Here is a 21,759-nt window from a genome sequence, read left to right on the forward strand (position 1 = left end):
TAACTTGGTTTTGGTAGACATTTTTCAGATTGTAAATAACCGGTTACAGTTTTCTAGGTAAAATTTGAAATTCTTTTGATTCTTTTGACATCCTTTGTCATTGATGTCAAAGGGGGAGTAGTGTATGAGAAAAAAATACAGAAGGAGATCATTTGCTCAGGGGGAGCACTCTCTGTTTTGGATCAGTTGTTGGACTTGATTTTTTGATATCAGTTTTTGGATTTTTCTCATGAGTGTCGCCATCAATGCCAAAGGGGGAGATTGTTATCATTATACACTCAGATGAGAATAGTTTATGTTGTCATTGATGGCAACCAACTGGTAACATGGTTCACAATTTACACTGGCAATAGACATCATCTACTCGCAAACAGGCACTACATGTTTATTCACACTAGCATCCAGTCTACACCGACAATAGATTATACTGGCACTCTAAGCCGACTTGGAAATAATATTATTTATATAGCCGACTTGATGTATTGTAAAGACTCATATGTATGAGATCTTGTAGGTCATTTTGAAATGTAATTAGGTAATGTAAGGAAGTGATATATGAGATGTGATAGGTTATGATAGTGAATGAATTGTATATGCTTTTTTATGTAATTATCCTATGAGCAAATAAGAGTAGAGAAGAGAGAAGCAAGGTTTATGGCAGAGGTATCAAACAAAGCTTAAACTGGTACTGAATCTAGCATTGTAGATGCTATTTTCAGTAGTACATAATTATTGGATTTAACTATCCAATTGTTTAGTCAGTGTGACTCCAATTTTGTATTGAGTAGTGAGTTCTAGGCTGTTGGCCTTCCTGCGTGTGCAAGCCCCTATTGTACAAGTAATATTTATTCATATTGGCCAGTGAGTAAATATTGTGGGTCGCAAATCTCACCAAGGTTTTCCCCCTATTGGGTTTCCTCACCAAAAATATCTGTGTTATGATGTGCATTGATGCTTATTCTTTTGTTTCTCTTTACTGCATTATTATTTGTTTACCAATATATTAATTTGGGTTGTAAAGTTGCAAACAAGTTTAAATCTTTCATCTACTAGTTAGACACTGATTCACCTCCCCTCTTAGTGTCTTTGGGACTGTCCTAGCATCTAACAATATGATATATATATATATATATATATATATATATATATTCACTATGTGCGATGACCAGTTTATTTTATTGATCAGTAGCATTATTTTGTTTTCATATATATATTTGCACCAATTACATTTACTATGTAAACACAATGTCTATATTTTTTCTCTGAGAAAGTTTATTAATCAACCCATTTATTTTAGAGCAGCATTATATATATATATATATATATATATATATATATATATATATATATATATATATATATATATATATATATATATATATATATATATATATATATATATATATATATATATATATATATATTCATGAAGGTAAAAGGATAATGCATGTTTAATATTTATGAAGATCCATATGATATCACTAACCAACAAGATTTAAAAAATGTTTCTCTATTTATATGTACATTTGTTTATATATATTCTTTAATATATATAAATACACATTCATTTCTATTTGTTTAAATAAATGCTTTATCAAGAAGTTATTTTTTGTTATGCACATTCTGATTTTACATTTTGTTTTAATATTAAAAAAAACAAGTATAGTTTGATAAAAATATACATATATATATATATACATATATATATATATACATATATATATATATATATATATATATACATATATATATATATACATATATATACATATATATATATACATACATATATATATATGTATGTATATATATACATAGACACACACACACACACATATATGTATGTATATAAATATACTCAAGAGTATATTTAAATGTATCAATAGACACAATATATGGATCTAAGCATTTAAACATGTGTGATTTTTTTTTTTTATTTTACATTCTTTTAGCTTAAAATGGATGATTTCTTTCTAATTTCAAATTCCTTCTTCTAGCAGATTGATTATTCATAGATTTAAACATAAAGAAATGCTAGTAAATAAATAAATGAAATGAAAATATATCTATTGAATCTGCATGTTTAGACTAACTTCTAAATAGATTTACACAACAAAACCGAATATGGAGATATATATGCAATTTATTAAAATCTATTGCTACTCATTTCTTTTCCTCAATAGATATTACAACTAAAAATAAAACTACATCTCTCACTCCCTTTTTATGATAGTGATTAAACTAAATACATGAAGTAACACATTTTGTTGAATATGTTACATACAAAGAATTCATAGTCTCCTTTCTTCTTTCATCTTCTTTTTCTAGAAATACAACCATGTAAAATAGGAGGAATTAAATATGAAAATGAAAAAATAGGTGCACTTGCAAGCACACTTTGACAACCACTTAGAAGACTTGATTTTCTCCTTCCTTTACACAAGATGTGAACCTGCAAGCAAATGAAGCTTTGGTTGTGACCATGGAGGATCACCTCCCAACCTAGGCCTACAAGAGTCCACCCCGGAGCTAGGAGAACCAAGAACTAAACAGGAGACACTCACACACACATAATACAAGAAATAAGATTTTACAAAGAAATAATTTCAATAATGAACTCCCAACCCAAGGCTTGCACATAGTCACCATGTGACTCAAAACAATGGGGTGAAGGTGGACCAAAATCTAAGGGGAGATCTACAAATAATTATAACATTCAAATGCCTTCAAAAGGCTAAAATAACCTCCTAGTTGGTCTAACACATGACCAAAAACATACCTTATGACCCCCAAAGGCTTCAAGCCAAAACTCCCCTTATGACCCCCAAATTTTATACAAAGAAATATAGCAGCAAGGATCCCAGATCCTTGGTTATCCCTCTCTTCCAAGAAGAGAGACTCAACACCCAAAGAATGTCCTATTACCCTTCACCCTAAGAATACTCTTCCCTCCCAAGGGTGAGTTTAGTCTTGAATCCCATGAACAAATTTACAAGAAAACTCAAATAGAAATTAACATATTACAACTTAAAACAAAGTTCAAGATTTTGAAGCACACTCAACAGAAAAACAAGAAAACCAGATTTACATGCAACAATAAGAATGCATCTAAGCTATAGAATGAATAACACCAACCTTCTCTCTTGCTAATGGTATGTGTATTATAAAAGAGATGATCAATTCCTTTAATAGTCTCCTTAGCCAAATTTCTATATCCCAAACTAAAATTCCTACTCAAAACTTAGTCTCCAAGATTGGAGAGTAGGTGATCAAAGTCCCAAGTTTGAAAATCTCCCCTATGTAGGCTCTCCTCACACTTTCCAACTTCCTTGGAAAGGATGTGAGTTCCTATAGGTTGGTCTTCCCAATTTATTACATTGTTTCTAGAAATGGAAACTGAAAAAGGTGGTTGCAAGATAGGGAAGTGCACGTACACCAAAAAGGAAGGTTGTCTATCCAAGAGCCAATCTTCTAAAAGTTCAATTTCATCCATTTTGGAAAACCCGCTTTTTAGGTGACTTGACAGTCACATGTGAGTGGTCACATGGCTAAAAATGACCGATAGGTATATCATATGGGCCTTCAAAAGTGACCTAAACCCAACCCTAGGAGTTATTTTGACCCCCCAAAAACCCAGCTAAAGTTTGTCTACGGGTCAAACTTGATTTGACCAAACTAATGGCTCTCTAACCAAGTTATCTTTTAAGACCACAACAATATATTTGAAAATGCATTGGGTTTCTCAAATTCCCTCCAAAGGACATGTCATTGCCAACTCACAACACATCACAAGTGTCAAGTGACACCATAAAATACACATCACAAAATACACTTGGCATGTCCCTTTTAGGCAATAAATAAAATTATCAATTTACAATTATCAACAAACACTTAAGCATCACTATTACAAAATAAAACACATCACATACGAGGTATTGTCTCTCCAAATAGACAACCCTTGGCTTTACTATTTCACATAGGTTTGGTCTTAGTTCTCCATGTATTTCCATGGTCACATGGATTAATTTCCCATACATGTCATTTCACACATTAGTAATCCAGAACCACATGCACATATAAATATATGTAAGGAAATACAAATTAGACACATCATATTCAATCCATAACATCTCACAATTTAATCGAAACCAAATCTCAACATAATTAGAACTCAATTACTTTTCCCTAACAAATCCATAAATAACCAATTTATCAATTGCATCATCATAGAAATCATATAAGGAAAACATCCATAAGGGATGCATAAATGAATCACTACATCAATCTAAGTATTGAAATCAATCGTAATGTGGAATACAACTTATCCACTAGTTTGATGGAGATCAAATGTCTAAAGGTCTCATGACCATGATGTATCAAGGTTCTATCTCAAAAGATGAGTCCACAACATAAATGAAATATACTCTTATGATGGGTTCGGGATAGGACCCCAAATGCCAAACAGATATATGATACTTAAACAAATTACGTCTAATTATCCTCAAGGGATCATCATTCACTCATTTAACCATTTTACATAGTCTGTCTTAACAAATCAAGGCTTCTTAATGTAGTATTTTCAACCATCCATGTAGGATATTAATAAGGTCAACCATGGTCAAACTAGGTTAACTGGAGTTTTATTGGGGAAGGGTACTACATCCTCCCCCCTAGGGTTTGACTTTCTCCTAGAAGTTGCAAAGCTAGGGTATGAAGACATGGACATAATATTCCCAACAATTCTCAAAAAATGCACTAAATCTTGTCTTGTCTACTACGAAGACATGGTACAAAAATCAATTTACTAACATAACAGATATTACTTCCAAATGGATCTTATCTTAGCATTTCTATTACATTTTCCTTCTAGCTCAAGTAGGTGTTTACAAGTTCCACTTTACACATAGCTCAATTACTTTAAGTTAATGCACTATCAAAATCATATCCTTATGACACATCACCTTCCATTATCTAGGTTACACATATTGGTTCACTTGTTCAATTTTCTAGGAGTCATACCTTTTTATTATGTATTTGCACAAAACATGTATATTCTACTGATATTCTTTCCATTGTGTAAGTATCACATAGACTTAACTTCATATCTTACTTTATCCCAACTGTGAAACCATTTATCTTACTTCAAGATGCATCATGAAGGTGATATCTACATACCAACTTATGCGACTATTCCTTAATACGTCAGTATGGTAACCAAAATATATTCAAGTTAATGACTCAATTTCATCCATTTTTAGGGTAGTACACTACCTGTAGGGTTTATAATATCAAGACATGTAGGTGTAGAGTTTCCAAGTTAACTAGATCCCATCATTCGCAACATAAAGGTTGTTGGCATTTTTCATGTTTATGTTGTGATTGTCATTGATGGACACACACTTGCTTTGAGATCACTTTCTATGTATGAGTTATACTCAACTGATATTTATTCCAAATTGGTATTATGTATTATAGTCTTTAGGCTATCGGTGTTTTGTAGATAGTGTTTACCGATCTCAAGCGGTATGATGACCTCAAGCGGTTCGAGGATCTCAAGCAGAGCGAAGAAAATGAAGCGGTAGTTATCATTTTCCCAGTCTTCATTTTTGGAAAACCGGTAATTAGTTTAATGTTTAAACCAGTATTACTCTATGATGAGTTACCAACCGATAATCGGTAAAGTTGTATGAACCGGTAATACTCTGTGATGAGTTACCAACCAGTATTTTTATGATGAGTTACCATCCACCGACACTTTGATGATGATTTATGTCGTGTTAACAAATGTGTCTAGATGCAATGAACCTAGGAACTTGCAATGTAATCCTATTGGACCGACATGAAATTAGATTCCTTTTTAAGGATATCATGTCTAGGGTTTTAAGAGATGTAGCTGTTAGGGTTTTTGGTGGTTGAAGAGTTTTTGTATGTGCGATCTTAGAAGAGAAGATCAAGTTTGTGTGCTATAACAGAGTGTGGATTTACATAAGACTGAAGTAATGCTGAAATGCATTAGCAATGAGCTATCATGGATCTAACCAAGAAGACTGTGCTATTTGCTAGATCATTCACTTGTTGACTACTCACATCTTCGACAAGTCTGAAACCCTTAACCGGGTAGGCCCAGAAAAGCCTTTGTAAATCCTCTAACAAGGTGGTTCACATCTATGGATCTGAAATCCTCTCACAAGGTAGTCTTTAATCAGACTTATCTCCTAACAAAGATTGAGATTTCTAATAAGATCTGTTCTGGTAAAGAACATTGTATGACCTTAACTGGTCTGGTTACTATTTTGTAGATAGTTACTTGTGAGTTTCATCTCACTGTGGTTTTTCCCATTTGGGTTTCCACATCAAAATCTCTTGTGTTATGGTGATTGTGATTCTGTGGGTGAATGCCTTATTTGCTATTTGGTTTGCATTTGTGTTAACCAGTTTATTAGTAAAACTGTTATACCGGTTTACTACTAAACTGTTTAAGTGTTTAAGTTCAGTATTTATTGGTATACTAATTCACCCCCCCTCTTAGTATTCATCAATTGGTATTAGAGCCAACCTTTCTATAAGTTTAACCACTTGGAAAGAGATATGGGGGAATACATTGTGAGGGAACTTACTCATCGGCTCACTCAGTCTGAGAAAGCCTATGATGAACTTAAAGTCAAGTATAAGGCCTCTCTAGGAAAAAGGAGAGAGCATGCTGAGAAACTGATGGAGCTAACTGAAAAAAGTTCCTCTGATGAAGCGGACATGGAAGCCCTAGTTGAAGAAGTTGAAAAGCTGAAGGAGTCTAATGCCAACTTGAGAAGGGAACATGAAGGATTGACTATCAGGATGTGTCAAGAGCTTGAGAACCGGAGAAAAGCTGAAGATTTGGTAAAAGACAAAGATCATGAGATCTCCCAGATGAAGCAAGAAATCAGTGCACTTACCGCTCATCTCCAAGAGAGCAAAGTGGAAAAAGAGGAAATGCAAGGTGAAATAAACAAGGTTATTTCTGAGAATACAACCTTGAAGGAATCCAATGCTGCTATTACTAAAGAACTCACTACGTCAAAGGAAATACTTGCCAAATTCAATAAGAGCACTGTCAAGCTAGAGCAAAAGCTTGAATCGGCAAAACCAGTGAAGAATACCACTGGACTTGGTTTTTCTGGTTATGAGGAAGGTGAGACCTCTAGAGAAAAAGATGTAGCATCAAAGAAACAACTGACACCAAAGGATAAAGGTAAGAAAAAGTTCAAACCTATTTGCTTTAATTGTCTCAAGGAAGAAAATACTGCTAATGTATGTAGAAACAAGGCTTACAATAACTTTCCTTACTTTCTAAACAATAAGCCTAGATTCAATAGATTCAATGGAAATTGTTATGCATGCAACAAGTCTAGGCATAGAGCATTTGAATGTAGGTCTGTCATGCACAACACTGGAAGGTATCCTCAAAGGAGTGAAGGAGTCTTTCTTGAACCCTATGGGAACCAAAATCCAAACCGGTTTAATACCTATAATCATCAGTCAGGAAGCGGTGGCTATCAAGCGGTAACCAGATGGAGAGAAACCTATTTGATCTGTCATGGTAGTGGTCACACAACTACAACATGCAAAAGGAAGAATGGAAACATGAATAATAGACCTTGGAGAGCACCTGGAATGGTTTGCTATCATTGCAACAAACTGGGTCATACAACAAGATTCTGCAGAACAAGAAAGAATATATCAGATGATATACCGGTCACTCCAAAAGGAAAGATTGATGTTGAAACTAATCAAGTGGATATGAAGAAAACCTGGAAAAAGAAGCCAGAAGAAGTGTCTCTAGAAGAACCATTTTCTGCACCTAGTGTGGAAATCTCTAAACCGACAAACTAAGATACATGAAAGCTTAGGGGGAAACAAATCGATAAAATATTTTGAACCCTAATTTACACTGGTAAAAGACCTTAACCGGTATGTGATACCTGTCAATTGGCAGAAGACTAGAAATGGTAAAAGGTAAATTAGGGTTTACACCCTAATGATGGAGCATTTATTATGGTAGGTGGAGAATTCATTTAAAAGGGATTTTCAAGTCATTTTCACTTATCATTTTTTGAGTGAAGAAGTTTTCAAGTGTAGAGCGATAAAAGATGATTTGTCTTGCAATTCAAAGAGATTTCAAAACCTTGAAGAAGAATCTGAAGATAATATCAATCGGTCAAGTGTAGAACTCAAAGCAGTAACCCAACAACTAAAGTAGTGAGTGTTAGGGTTCCCACAGATACTGAGAGGGGGGGGTGAATCAGTATCTAACCGGTAATGAAATTTTCTTAAAATTGAATATGTAGAACATAAAGTAATAGTATACCGGTATGCAAGAATTAATGCAAATAACAGAATTAAAAACATCCACATGAAAAGAATACCATAACACAAGATGTTTAAAAAGGAAACCCGGTGTGGGAAAAACCTCAATGGGATTTGTGACCCACAATATTCACTTACTAGCCAATAAGAAAATATTACTTACAATATGGGCCTGCACATGTAGGAAGGCCAACTGCCTAGAGCTCACTGCTCAATAAGAAGTCACACTGACTTACAATGAGGATTTATACAAATCCAATATTCTGTACTACTTTACAATAGCATCTTCAATGCCAGATTCAGTACCGGTTCTTGCTCGGTTCTTTACATATACCCTTGACCTACAATTCGCACATTAGGTCTACCTTATAATTTATTTATGCTTCCTATCCATATCCTACAAATGCCTACAATGATCTCTTTTATATACAAGAGTCATTTTACAATTTGCCAAGTCGGCTTACAATAATAAACAAAATATTACATATCAAAAATCCTGTTAGCCTCAGTGCCGGTATACATGTTCTTTTCTATGCCAGTGTACATCTTCTATGCCAATGTCGGTGTAGATTGATCTTGCTAATGCCAGTGCACTATCTTGTTTGAGTAATGCTTTGCTAGTATAATGTCTTGTTGGTGCCATAGGATTGCAAGGTTGCCATCAATGACAAAACCTTCAATCACACACAATGTCTCATTGGAGTGTCCATATGCCAACAATCTCCCCCTTTGGTAATGATGGCAACACTCATGAGAAATTTCAAAAAGATATCCAAAAATGTGTAGACCAAAAATGTTACCAAAAATGTGAGAGCTCCCCCTGAGCATGTGATCCCTATGTTTTGAATTTTCTCATCTACTACTCCCCCTTTGGCATCAATGACAAAGGTTCATAGATTTTGTAGTTGTACCAATTCATAACCTCAACCTTGTAGTTGGGTGGTTATTATCTGAAGAATATCTCCCAAAATTAAGTTTATGCCATCCATAAACTTCTTGCTCTCCTTTATTGCTATCTTAGTTCTGTATACTGTACCGGTGAGATGTTGAAAATGCTCTACCGGTGTTTTGCTACCCTATGTTAGTGCCTCTGAGATTTCCTTTCGTAGAGATGCTAAATAGTCCAATCTTGGAATTAGTTTAGATCTCAAGAATTTTGCTTTGTTTATTATTTTCTCTTTCTCTCTTTCTAATTTGAGCAATTCTTCCTCAAAATTTGTTATCTTTTCCTCAAAAACTGATAATGTATCGAGTGAGTTAACAAAATTATCAGCAAGTTTATTGATCTCTTCCTGTACCTTGCTCATCTTTTTGTCTACATCTATGGTTGAAAAGTTTATCTTAGAGGTGTCTTTGTACAGAGTTTTGTACTATTTCAATAAATTGCACAGTTTTGGTAGAAGTGTGTCAAATTCCCTGTTACACTTCTTTATTCCTTCCTCAAAGAATTTTTGTTTCTCTTTTTCTACACTTTCCTTTATAGTTTCTACCTTTGTTTGCTCAAAATTTCTAGAAATATATTTACAAAGTGTATCCAACTGGCCTAAAGAATCTTTGTTGGCTATATTACAATTGGGAGCTATTGATTTCAAAACTGGAATTGAATCATCTATCGCTTTATAGGCTTGTGAGCTATAATCAGTTATTTTCTTGATAGATTTGAGCAATACCTCTGTTACATTTGATGGTGACCCAACAAACTGAGTGGCGGTGGAAGTGACCATGCTAGTATTGACCTCTGGTAGGTCATTTTGTGTCTCCATCTCTTTAAGCATTGGTTTTCCTGCATCATTTCTTACTGGTGGCATCTGTTCTGGAGCCTTTAGCTCTGTTGGTTTCTCTGTTTGTGTTCCAGATTCCATCTTTTTCTCTAAATTTTCTGCTGGTTGCTCTTTGTTTCCTATTGCCAGTTGCTCTTTGTTTTCTATTTTATCTGTTGTATCCTTGTCTACCACTATGTTGATTTTCTGAGTATCAACATTCATAGTATATAGGACTTCAGGATTAGGATTATTATCCTCTATGTCCATGCTCTCAGCTGCTGGTTGATCTTCTGCAGTTGTGGTTTTTACCGGTGGAGTATTTAAAGGAGGTGGGGGTAAGTTGTCTCTAATCTTGATACTTGGTGGTCCACCAACTTTACCTTTCCCTTTGTCCTTTTGATATACTAGAATGGGCTTGGGATTCCTATATTCTTCTTGTTTTTCTTTTTCAACCAAGAATGTATCCCAACCATTTTCTGTTTTCTCTGAAACTTCAGTAACTCTACCTGCCATTAGTGATATTTGCCGATGTGCAGTGGAAAAAACTGTTCGGTTGGCCTGAGCTATCAAATCATCAATTTCCTTAGGTGAGTTGACTGGGTATACTGCAAGTAATTTCTCTATTTTTATTTTCTTATCCAACTCGATTATTCCTTGCCTTCTGGCCTCAAGTCTTTTATATAGTTCATCAGGAATTTCATTTAGGACTTGCATCAAAAACTTTTTATACATGTCCATGTGTAATATAAAACTTTCCTCGACTTGTCCTTTCTCATCATCTGATAGGGTGTCATAGATTTTCCCTTTGTTTTTCAATTTGCCTTCCTCTGTGATCTCATTCAGTAGTATGTCAAGAGGGGTAAAGTTAGTGTTTGTCTTCTTCTTCCTTTTGGGGGTCAACTTCTTCTTAGGTGTGGCTTTCTTGACCGGAGACCTCACAGCTTGTTGCTTTTGTCTTGTCCTTCTAGGTGAAGGAGTGGATACTGGTGAGGGGTCTCTTTTCCTAACAACTCTTTTGAAATTTGCTGGCATATCTCCTTCTGAGGAAGTATCTACCAGTGATAGATGAGTTTCAGGTTGTTGGGCTGCCAACTCATCTTTTGTTATGCCAGTTTTCTTTAGTACATCTTCCTTTATGGCTTTTGCTTGTCTAGTTCCTTTCCTCACAAATGCCTCAACCTTTTTCACTCACTTTTTAGATTGAATTTGACTTTCAATGGTCTCAGCACTACCAAATACTTCTTCCTTTGGTTCATTGGGGGATTCTAGAAGTGCTTTGGCATAAGTTTCCACAATGTGGTCATCTATTTCATACCCCATCTCTGTAACCTAGATTGTTCTTGGGATGACCGCTTCCATCCAGATCTCATCCTTTTTTATCACAAAGCATATATCATCCTTGTATTTGTTGACAATTTCTTGTGATAGTCTGATTCTTTTATTCATTCTGACCTTTAGTGCTTGAAAATACTCATTGATATTCTTTTCTCTATTTTCACCCATGTTGTTGAATAAGCTAGACAATTGTTTTCCTACCGGTATGTCGAATCCAAAATCCTTGTAGCCTATACCGAGAGCCTATTTGGTTATATGTAGCATTAAGCATACAAGTAAATTTCCAAATCTAAAGGTTCCTTTCTTATCCTTCTTGATTTTTGCTAAGTTGTCAATTAACTCATCCTTTAACCATTCACAGATATCAATTTTTACATTGTCCTTCACCATGTCATAAGCACTTTTTATGCATAAACTAGAAACAGAGTTAAGCCTATTAGCATGAGTTGCTTTGTAACCTAGAATCATGCTAACAAATGTAACATTTGTATCAGTCACATCATTAACCCTCAATGATCTCTTGTTGGATGTTGCACCAGTTAGGTTTGTTACCAAGTCATTGGAGACCTTCTTGGTTTTGTCAGGTCTACTACCGGTGGAAGGTAACCCTATTACTGCTTTCACAACTACATTTGTAATTTTATGCATTGAGTCAAGCCAAAAGAATGAACCATGTACCCTACTCAAAACTATCCTAACCACTTCCTTGGGAAATTCAGGAATGCGGAGGATTTCAGTGAATCCTAGGGTTTCAACAATTTTATGTTCAGGTTTCACATTCCTAGAGTTGTCACATATAACAGACTTATACATGTTTTTGATTTCCTCATCACCTAATTCCTCTATGTTGCAATGAATATACATTCTAGGGTCTTCTACATAAACAACACCTTTTGGAATTTTTGAAAAAGCATCTGTGTTGTCATCTTTCTTAGCTACCTCGGGAACTAGCTGAAACATGGGCCTGGGTCTTTTTATAACCTTGACTACTGTAGGGTTTGCTATGAATTCAAGTGCAGAGGAGGATGCCATGATGATAAATACCTTTTTCTGCCTTTGGATGGATTGATTGCTGAAGTGCTTTGCCTCTTTGCTCGAAAATCTTCGCGCTCTTTGAAAGTTTGAATTCACGGTGAAATGAAATGGAGCCAAAAACCTTATTTTATAAAGTCTTTTCTGCTACCTACCACATTAATTGCTTGCCGGTAATGTATTAGCTCAACTTTATTTGCTGGTAATGAAAGATTTTCAACTTCTTTTCTCTAACTGAGGGAATAATAGCACATGTGTCATTTGATTGCCAAACCCTCAAGATAATTTTCTTCAATTTGATGAAGAACATCCTGCCGGTGGAGCATTGCTCTATCCTACTGGTGGAGCATCATATTGTCCTACCGGTGAAGCATTTGTTGGTTCTACTGGTGGAGAAGTAACCCCAATATTTAGTTCACCTTTTCTAATCCATTGTTTTGAAAATTCTTGCTTAACCTCTTCAACCTTTTCCTTACCTTTTAGGCTAGTACTTCTGTTATCTATCGGTGTACCTTTACTTCTACAAAATTTAGCAATATGACCAATCTTGTTACATGCATAACAGGTTACATTATTTTTTTGAATAGTTTTCCCATAACCTATGTCGGTTTGTGTTCTGCATTTATTTGATAAATGACCAAATCTTCCACAAACATAACATCTTACATTCATTCTACAATTTTCAAAGTTATGACCAATTTTGTTGCATTTGGTGCATTGACTGGTGGGAGGATTGATGTTTTGATAATTCCTAGATCTACATTCATTCGCCCTATGACCATATTTATTACAGTTAAAGCATTTTCCATTGAATTTGTAAGTATTAGAAGGTCTTACTGGTTTGCTGTGATCCTGGGTATTTGCAGTACCAGAGCTTTCTCCAACTTCAAATCCAATTCTAGAAGTGTCACCTTTGGGTTTTTGATTCTTCAATAAGGTACCAAATTCTTTTGAGCTTTTTTTGAATTTTTCTTTGTGTTGATTTGCAGTTTCCAATTCCCTTTCCAAGATTTCTTTTTGTCTCATTAGTTCATTTGAGTCATTCTGAGTATGCATCAGATCTGTCTTGAACATGTCATTTTCATAGCTAAGTCTTGTGTTCTCATTTGCTGCATCACTTAGTCTTCTGGTCAATTCTTCTTCATTCTTCTTTCTGTCGTCAATCTCTTTGCAAAATCTCATAGATGTGTCCTGCATTTCATTTTTTGTTGTCATGATCTCTTGTTTTAATTTGCTTATCATATCATTTAGTGATTCCTTTTCATCATTCTCATTTTGCAATTTTTCACAAAGTTCTCTTCTCTTATTCCTTGTAATAGTAAGATTTTATTGAAGTGACTGAATTATGTCCTGAGCTAATTTTAAATCATCTTCTAATTTGATATTTTTTAACTTCTCTGCATCATAGTCAGTAAGAGCTCCTTCAAGTTGCTTCATCAGATTTTCCATCTTTACCGGTGTCAGGATCCTCCTCAAGTTGTTAGGCTTCTAAAAATAGAGGACCAAGCTCTGATACCAATTGTTAGGGTTCCCACAGATATTGAGAGGGGGGGGTGAATCAGTATCTGACCGGTAATGAAATTTTCTTAAAACTGAATATGTAGAACATAAAGTAACAATATACCGGTATACAAGAATTAATGCAAATAACAGAATTAAAAATATCCACATGAAAAGAATACCATAACACAAGATGTTTAACGAGGAAACCTAGTGTGGGAAAAACCTCGGTGGGATTTGTGACCCACAATATTCACTTACTAGCCAATAAGAGAATATTACTTACAATAGGGCCCTGCACATGCAGGAAGGCCAGCTGCCTAGAGCTCACTGCTCAAAAAAAAGTCACACTGACTTACAATGAGGATTTATACAAATCCAATATTCTATACTGCTTTACAATAGCATCTTCAATGCCAGATTCAGTACCAGTTCTTGTTCGGTTCTTTACATATACCTTGACCTACAATTCACACATTAGGTCTGCCTTATAAGTTATTTATGCTTCCTATCCATATCCTACAAATGCCTACAATGATCTCTTTTATATACAAGAGTCATTTTACAATTTTCCAAGTCGGCTTACAATAATAAACAAAATATTACATATCAAAAATCTTGTCGGCCTCAGTGTCGGTATACATGTTCTTTTCTGTGTTGGTGTACATCTTCTGTGCCGGTGCCAGTGTAGATTGATCTTGCTGATGCTGGTGCACTGTCTTGTTTGAGTAATGCTTTGCCAGTATAATGTATTGCCGGTGCCATAGGATTGCAAGGTTTCCATCAATGACAAAACCTTCAATCACACATAATGTCTCATTGGAGTGTCCATATGCCAATAGTGAGTGGCAAAGCAGAATTTGCAAGCCCTAAATCTCAACTTCCAAAGGTATTTTTTGAATTTCTTTGTTTATCATTTCTTAAACATTGCACTCTAGTTCTAGTGCACTCGTTTATTCAGTAGATTTCATCCAATGAAAGGAAAAATATAATGCCCTATCCCAAATAACTGCTCATTTTATAGTACATGAAGGTATTTCAGATTACATTGACTATAAAATTGAAGAACTAGGATCTCTAGTGATCCATTCTTGGTTGAGTTTGTTATGTGGAAAGGACAAGAAGATCAAACTGGAATTCAGCATCTTGGAAAAGAAGAAGCTCCACAATGTGGTCTATTTCCTTGAAGAATTCAAAGATGATCACATCCACATCATTCTAAGCAGAGTGCACGGTGACAAAATGTATTTGGAGTGGACACATGACATCACACTAGAAGGGATTCATGTCGTCACCAGTTTCTATAATGTTGGAGAAGTGTCAGCCCTAAGGAAGATCAGGAAGACCGAAATGACCAAGCTCACCAGTTCAGTGAGTGACCAATGGGGAATGACCATCAATACCATCAAGGAAAATCTGGTCAAGTATGCATGCATGTTGATAGGTTACCGAACATTCCATGCTAGCAGAATTAACTGTCTCTGCTGCAGCGGTAAATGTTGGCTACAGGATGATCATGGAAAATGCCTCATTTGATTTATGCACCTATATGCAAAGGTAACTACTGGTGAACCTGAAGTAAATCAAATAGGACAATGCCTTGAGATTTAAATTAGGATAACTATTGGTCGGATTGTTCTTCTACTTCCAAGGCTACTTCCTAGGAGTCGGTGATATTCAGTGGTCTGCTAACCAACTGGTTACAAAGCAAATCAAGGAAAGTCTTCAAGCATTTGGAACTGGTTATCCTGAAGTCCTGAACAAATACTTTGATGAGTTCAAATGCAAGATGAGCCAAAGGGTGAGAATATCTAGTGACATTGTCAAGAAATATGAAGAGGATATATGCTTTATCATCAAAGTAGATGAGTGCATAATGGAGGCTGTTGAGCCCAGAAAGGAAGAAGTGGAGCCTATGGGTTATGAGGTGATGTATGACATGCTAGATGGGTATGCTTCTACCATACTTGCCTCACCGCTTGATCCTAAAATGAAGAGAACTGACACCTATCTGGAAAGGGTTACATTGGTTGAGGAGCCCTCTGTGAAGAAAGGAAAGGTAGTACCATCTGTATCAGCACCGATAACTTCAGCAAGTCCTAAAGTGACCAAGCGGTCACCGACAAAGAAGAAATTGAAAGTTGCACCCACCAAAGTCTTTGAGAGAAAGCAGAAGACAAAAGGTAACACATCAGACTCAGAAGATACAAAATCTGAAGAAAAGCCTAAGAAGACTAGGCAAACAAGAAAGAAGACAAAGACAACCAGCAATGAACCAGCATCATTAGCACTAGTAAATATTGATATTTCCTCTTACAAACCTTTGACACATTGTCAAAGAACTATTAAGAACATTAGGAGAAAAGTGCTGAGTGATTTGGCAGATTGTTTTGATGATTTCAATGATAATGAGAAGGAGGAAGTAGAATAGGAATTCATTCAATATTTATGTATTAATGACCGGTCGCCATCAGAAATTAAATCTGTGACACCGGATTCTTTATATAATTCTTTAGACAACAAATGGTGCATTGACATAGAAAAGGAACATGAGATAAGAGAGGAAATATTTGCTCAACATTTTCCTGATGTGTCTAATTCTGAACTTTATGAAGTTATGGAAAAATATAAAGGTCTCTTCTTTATGCGAAGAAGAAGACTCTTGTTGCTAGAAGGGAAAGTCCTTGAGGTGGTAAAAGATACCCACTCTCATGCCCAAGCTTCTATGAGATTGCACCAAGTGTCTGAAGCCAACAAAATGGATGAACAAGAACCAGAAATAGCAAAACCAGATGAGGTGTATAATAGTGAAGGAGAATAGGTCAGTGAGCAAATGGACCCTATTGATGTTGATGCTTTGAACGATGAAGATGTTACTCCAGATACACCAACAAAAATGGAAGGACAAGAGAAATAGGACAAGGAAAAGAGAAAGGAGGAAGCGAAGAGGAAATAGGCAGAAGAAGAGAAGAAGAGAAAGGAAGAGGAGAAGAGAAGTGAAGAAGAGAAGAGAAAAGAGGAAGAGAAGAGAAAAGAGGAAGAGAAGAGAAAAGAAGAGGAGAAGAGAAAATAGGAATAGGAGAAGAAGAAGAAGGAAGAAGACAAGAAACAGGAAGAGGAGAAGAAGAAGAAGAAGGAAGAAGACAAGAAATGGGAAGAGGAGAAGAAGAAGAAGGAAGAGGAGAAGAAATAAGAAGAGGAGAAGAAGAAGAAGAAGGAAGAGGAGAATAAGAAGAAGGAAGAGGAGAAGAAACAGGAAGAGGAGAAGAAGAAGATGGAAGAGGAGAGGAAAGAAGAAGAGAAGTGGAAAGAAGAAGAAAGGAAGAAAGAAGAAGAGAAAAGAAAGAAAGAAGTAGAGGAGCAGAAGAAGGCAGAAGAAGATAAGTAGAAATCCAAGGAAAAGGAGGTAGAGACCCCAAAGGAAACCGATGGTAAATCCAAACTGGCTGACATCACCAGTCCCATTGACCTCCAGTCTGCAAATAAAACAGAGCTACTGCAAAGTATTAAGCTTTCTCAAGAGTGACTAGAAGCACTAAGGAGGAAAAAGGAGGAAGATGTGATTCAAACTATAGTAGAAACTCTCACCAATTTGATTCCCGGTACCAATCTCCCAAGTACTGATTCCTCTCTAGCTCAATCAAAGCTCCTATGCATAGTTGTAGAGGACCAAGTACAATGTCTAGAAGATGTTGCTGAAGCCAGTGCTCAAAAGAAGCATCAAAAGGCTTTGAACACTGCCATGGTGAAGAAGTTGAATGAGCTCCGGCCCAAACTTCAGAAGGCACATAAGGACATAATAGATGCTCTGGATGAGGGGAATCTGCTGCTCAGTAAGATATGTCAACCTCATCTATTATGTGATGATGTGCTTTCTCAGAAAGACAAATTGCAAACTGATTTGCAGACATTCATAGGCACCTTCAAAACACCTTATGATTCCTTCACTACTTATGGGCAAACCGTTCACTGGTTTCAACTCCAGTCTACAAGAATATAGTTAGAGATTAGCAACCAGACATGAGATTTGCAGGAACTTCAACTGGCTCTACTACCCAGACTGCAAATACTTCAGAAATGCTATCTCAATCTGGATGCCTTAACGGTCACTCAAGAGATGAGTACCATGGATGCCATGGAGGAACACGAATCCCAGATGCAAATAGAAAGTGAGGTTGCTACCTCATTGCTTGAGTCATGGTCCTTATCCATGAAGACATTTATGCAAGACTTTAAATCAACTTTCAACAAGTTTCACTCTTTATTGTCCTAAACTCTTATGATTTTAATGATAATGGAAACAAGGGTTATTCAACTGCACTTTGTCATTGTTGGCAAAGGGGGAGTAGTATTCTGTATTTAAAATTTTGATGCATGTTATGTATACTTTCATGTTTATCTCTATAAGGGAGTAGTATACGTTGTATTTTCTGCAAAAGGGGTAGTGTATATGCTTAGGGGGAGTAATTTTGATTATGGCATATTTTTGTTGTAAAACACTTAGATGTCAAACTTTTTCTTAAGTGTTCCCATCGATGCCAAAGGGGGAGATTGTTGGCATTTTTGATGTTTATGTTGTAATTGTCATTGATGGACACACACTTGCTTTGAGATCACTTTCTATGTATGAGTTATGCTTAACCAGTATTTGTTCCAAACTAGTATTATGTATTATAGTCTTTAGGCTATCAGTGCTTTGCAAATAGTGTTTAGCGATCTCAAGCAGTATGAAGACCTCAAGCAGTTCGAGGATCTCAAGCAGAGCAAAGAAACTGAAGCGACGGTTATCATTTTCCCAGTCTTCATTTTTGGACAACCGGTAATCGGTTTAATGTTTAAATCGATATTACTTTGTGATGAGTTAGCAACCGGTAATCGGTAAAGTTGTATGAACTAATAATACTCTGTGATGAGTTACCAACCAATATTTTTGTGATGAGTTACCATCCATTGACACTTTGATGGTGATTTGTGTCATGTTATCAAATGTGTCTAGATGCAATGAACCTAGGAACTTGCAATGTAATCCTATGGAACCGACATGAAATCAGATTCCCTTTTAAGGACATCATGTCTAGGGTTTTAAGAGATGTAGCTGTTAGGGTTTTTGGTGGTTGAAGAGTTTTTGTATGTGCGATCTTAGAAGAGAAGATCAAGTCTATGTGCTATAACAGAGTGTGGATTTACTGAAGACTGAAGTAATGTTGAAATGCATTAGTAATGAGCTATCATGGATCTAACCAAGCAAACTGTACTATTTGCTAGATCATTCACTTGTTGACTACTCACATCTTCGACAAGTTTGAAACCCTTAACTAGGTAGGCCTAGAAAAGCCTTTGTAAATCCTCTAACAAGGTGGTTCACATCTATGGAGCTAAAATCCTCTCACAAGGTAGTCTTTAATTGGACTTATCTCCTAACAGAGATTGAGATTTCTAACTGGATTTGTTCTAGTAAAGAACATTGTATGACCTTAACTGGTCTGACCTTAACCGGTCTAGTTACTATTCTGTAGATGGTTACTTGTGAGTTTCATCTCACCGTGGTTTTTCCCATTTGGGTTTCCACGCCAAAATCTCTTGTGTTATGGTGATTGTGCTTCTATGGGTGAATGCCTTATTTATTGTTTGGTTTGCATTTGTTTTAACTGGTTTGTTAGTAAAACTATTATACCAATTTACTGCTAAACTATTTAAGTGTTTAAGTTTAGTATTTATTGGTATACTAATTCACCCCCCCCTCTTAGTATTCATCAAAGGTATGAAACAATCCCCTTCTAAGGGAGTGGTGATAATAGTTACATTTAACCACACTTAGGGTTAACTTTAATTTAAATCACATCCATCTATACACCTCATTGTATTTGTTAACACAACGATTCTGCAATCATTATCACTTGTACAATTTACCAAGCCTAGATCACACTTTTTGCTAATAATTTTGTTGCTTGGATTAATTAAAAAATAATTTCATCATAGAGGATACTCTTTCCATTATCTTAATTAGATATAGTAATTATTATTTATTCCTTTTCCTAACTTCACTCCTTGCAGTATTCTCCCTTGACACACTATCAAAGGTTCAGTGAACATGATTGACATTACACTGATCACATAACTAGGGCTAGCTAAAACAAACATTCAAAATTACAAGTTGAAACCTTGAAAGATAGAATTTCAAAATTAATTTTTCCAAGTCCAATATGAAAGTAAGAAAGAAAGATGTCGGCAATCGAAAAACATTAAAATTAACAACATGACAAGTGTCAAAGCTTAAGTGAAAATTAAATGGAAATTTAGTGGTCTTTCCATCATAAGAAATATCAAATAAATTGCTAGCCCCTAAGTCACATAACACTAATCAAAAGATAGTTAAGACATTGTCCAAATCAAATTTTTGAAACAAGGTGTCCATTTAGCCACACAATAGGGAGTAACTGCAACATACCACCCAATATCACACGTCCTGAGTACGTTAGGGAGTGTTAATTAGAAATTTAAGGCTATTAGATTCACTAAATTCCTTTATTATCATGAAATATTTTATACACATGAGAGTACATTCCTTACATAGGTCACGTTCTCCATGATACCACATCTCAAGGTAATTCTAACCCCTGTATTCACATTTACAAGTAACGTGTTAAATATAAACCGCTATCCACTTAGGACTATCAACAACAATAGTTAAATATTAACGGATGGATGTGCTAATTCGACCATCCTCTGCCCATTCTTCTTGGACTTCCATTAAATAGCTTAATATTTTAAATCATTGGCTCAATAATACATGATAACTCATGCATGAATGCTTTTATGTCTCACTTACTAATGAGGTAGATAGTTGAGTACAAAATATATACTTGTATACTTAGAACCACTTAGGAGTTGTACAATGAAATCATATAATTTACTAGTGACATCTTTTGTTTTTATAGCACCTTTCGCTACCTCCTTAAATCTTCATATTTAATTATTATTTTGTCCACATCAAGTAGGAGAATGATGCCAAAATACTGTTATTTACGATAAAACATATAAATGTGGATTAATTGCCAAGTACAATCAATATTGCTTGACATATAATTTGTACTACCACACATACCATGCTTCGTCTTTAGTCACGTGGAATTTTGACTTATTCTTACCTATTCCACTTAAGCAACCATGAGACAAGAGGGTGTGCACTCAAAAAGTGATAAGCCTAGAAATAAACGTCCTCATTTTGATTAAATTTTGACTAAAAGAGGTTATCATTTCCTACCTTGTTACTTATATATTTACTTTCTAGGTGACCATGGTATAACACATCTTTTGATTACCTTCAATCCAATTATACCTCCTTACTTCCATAGCATCAAGTTATCCTATTATTGCAAAACATAGGGTGTTCCATAAGTACCAATGTCTTAAGATTCCAACCACATAACTAGTCTCCTTAGCATTGTACTCATAAATCCTTACGCTTGAACACCACATACGATTACCAACTAATTCCCACTAACCGTTGTTTATAATAATACCAACATACCATTCTTCCACATGCCTTAACCAATTTAATATATTTGGCCCACCCATACCTAATGTTCCTTATACTTTCACATCCTTGTGTCATCAAGTTTGCAAGCCTCTTTAGGATGTGCTAAAGTAGTAAGAGTGTTCTAAACTGACGCACATCTAGTTAATAGTCATGATTGGGTTGCACTTTCTCCTTAAGTTCTGAATGCATATAAGTTAATCATTTTATGATTATCTGATCATGATTCATCTAAAACTCCTTGTACTT

The sequence above is a fragment of the Cryptomeria japonica genome, chromosome 7, assembly GCF_030272615.1.
Source record: "Cryptomeria japonica chromosome 7, Sugi_1.0, whole genome shotgun sequence".
Classification (NCBI taxonomy): Eukaryota; Viridiplantae; Streptophyta; class Pinopsida; order Cupressales; family Cupressaceae; genus Cryptomeria; species Cryptomeria japonica.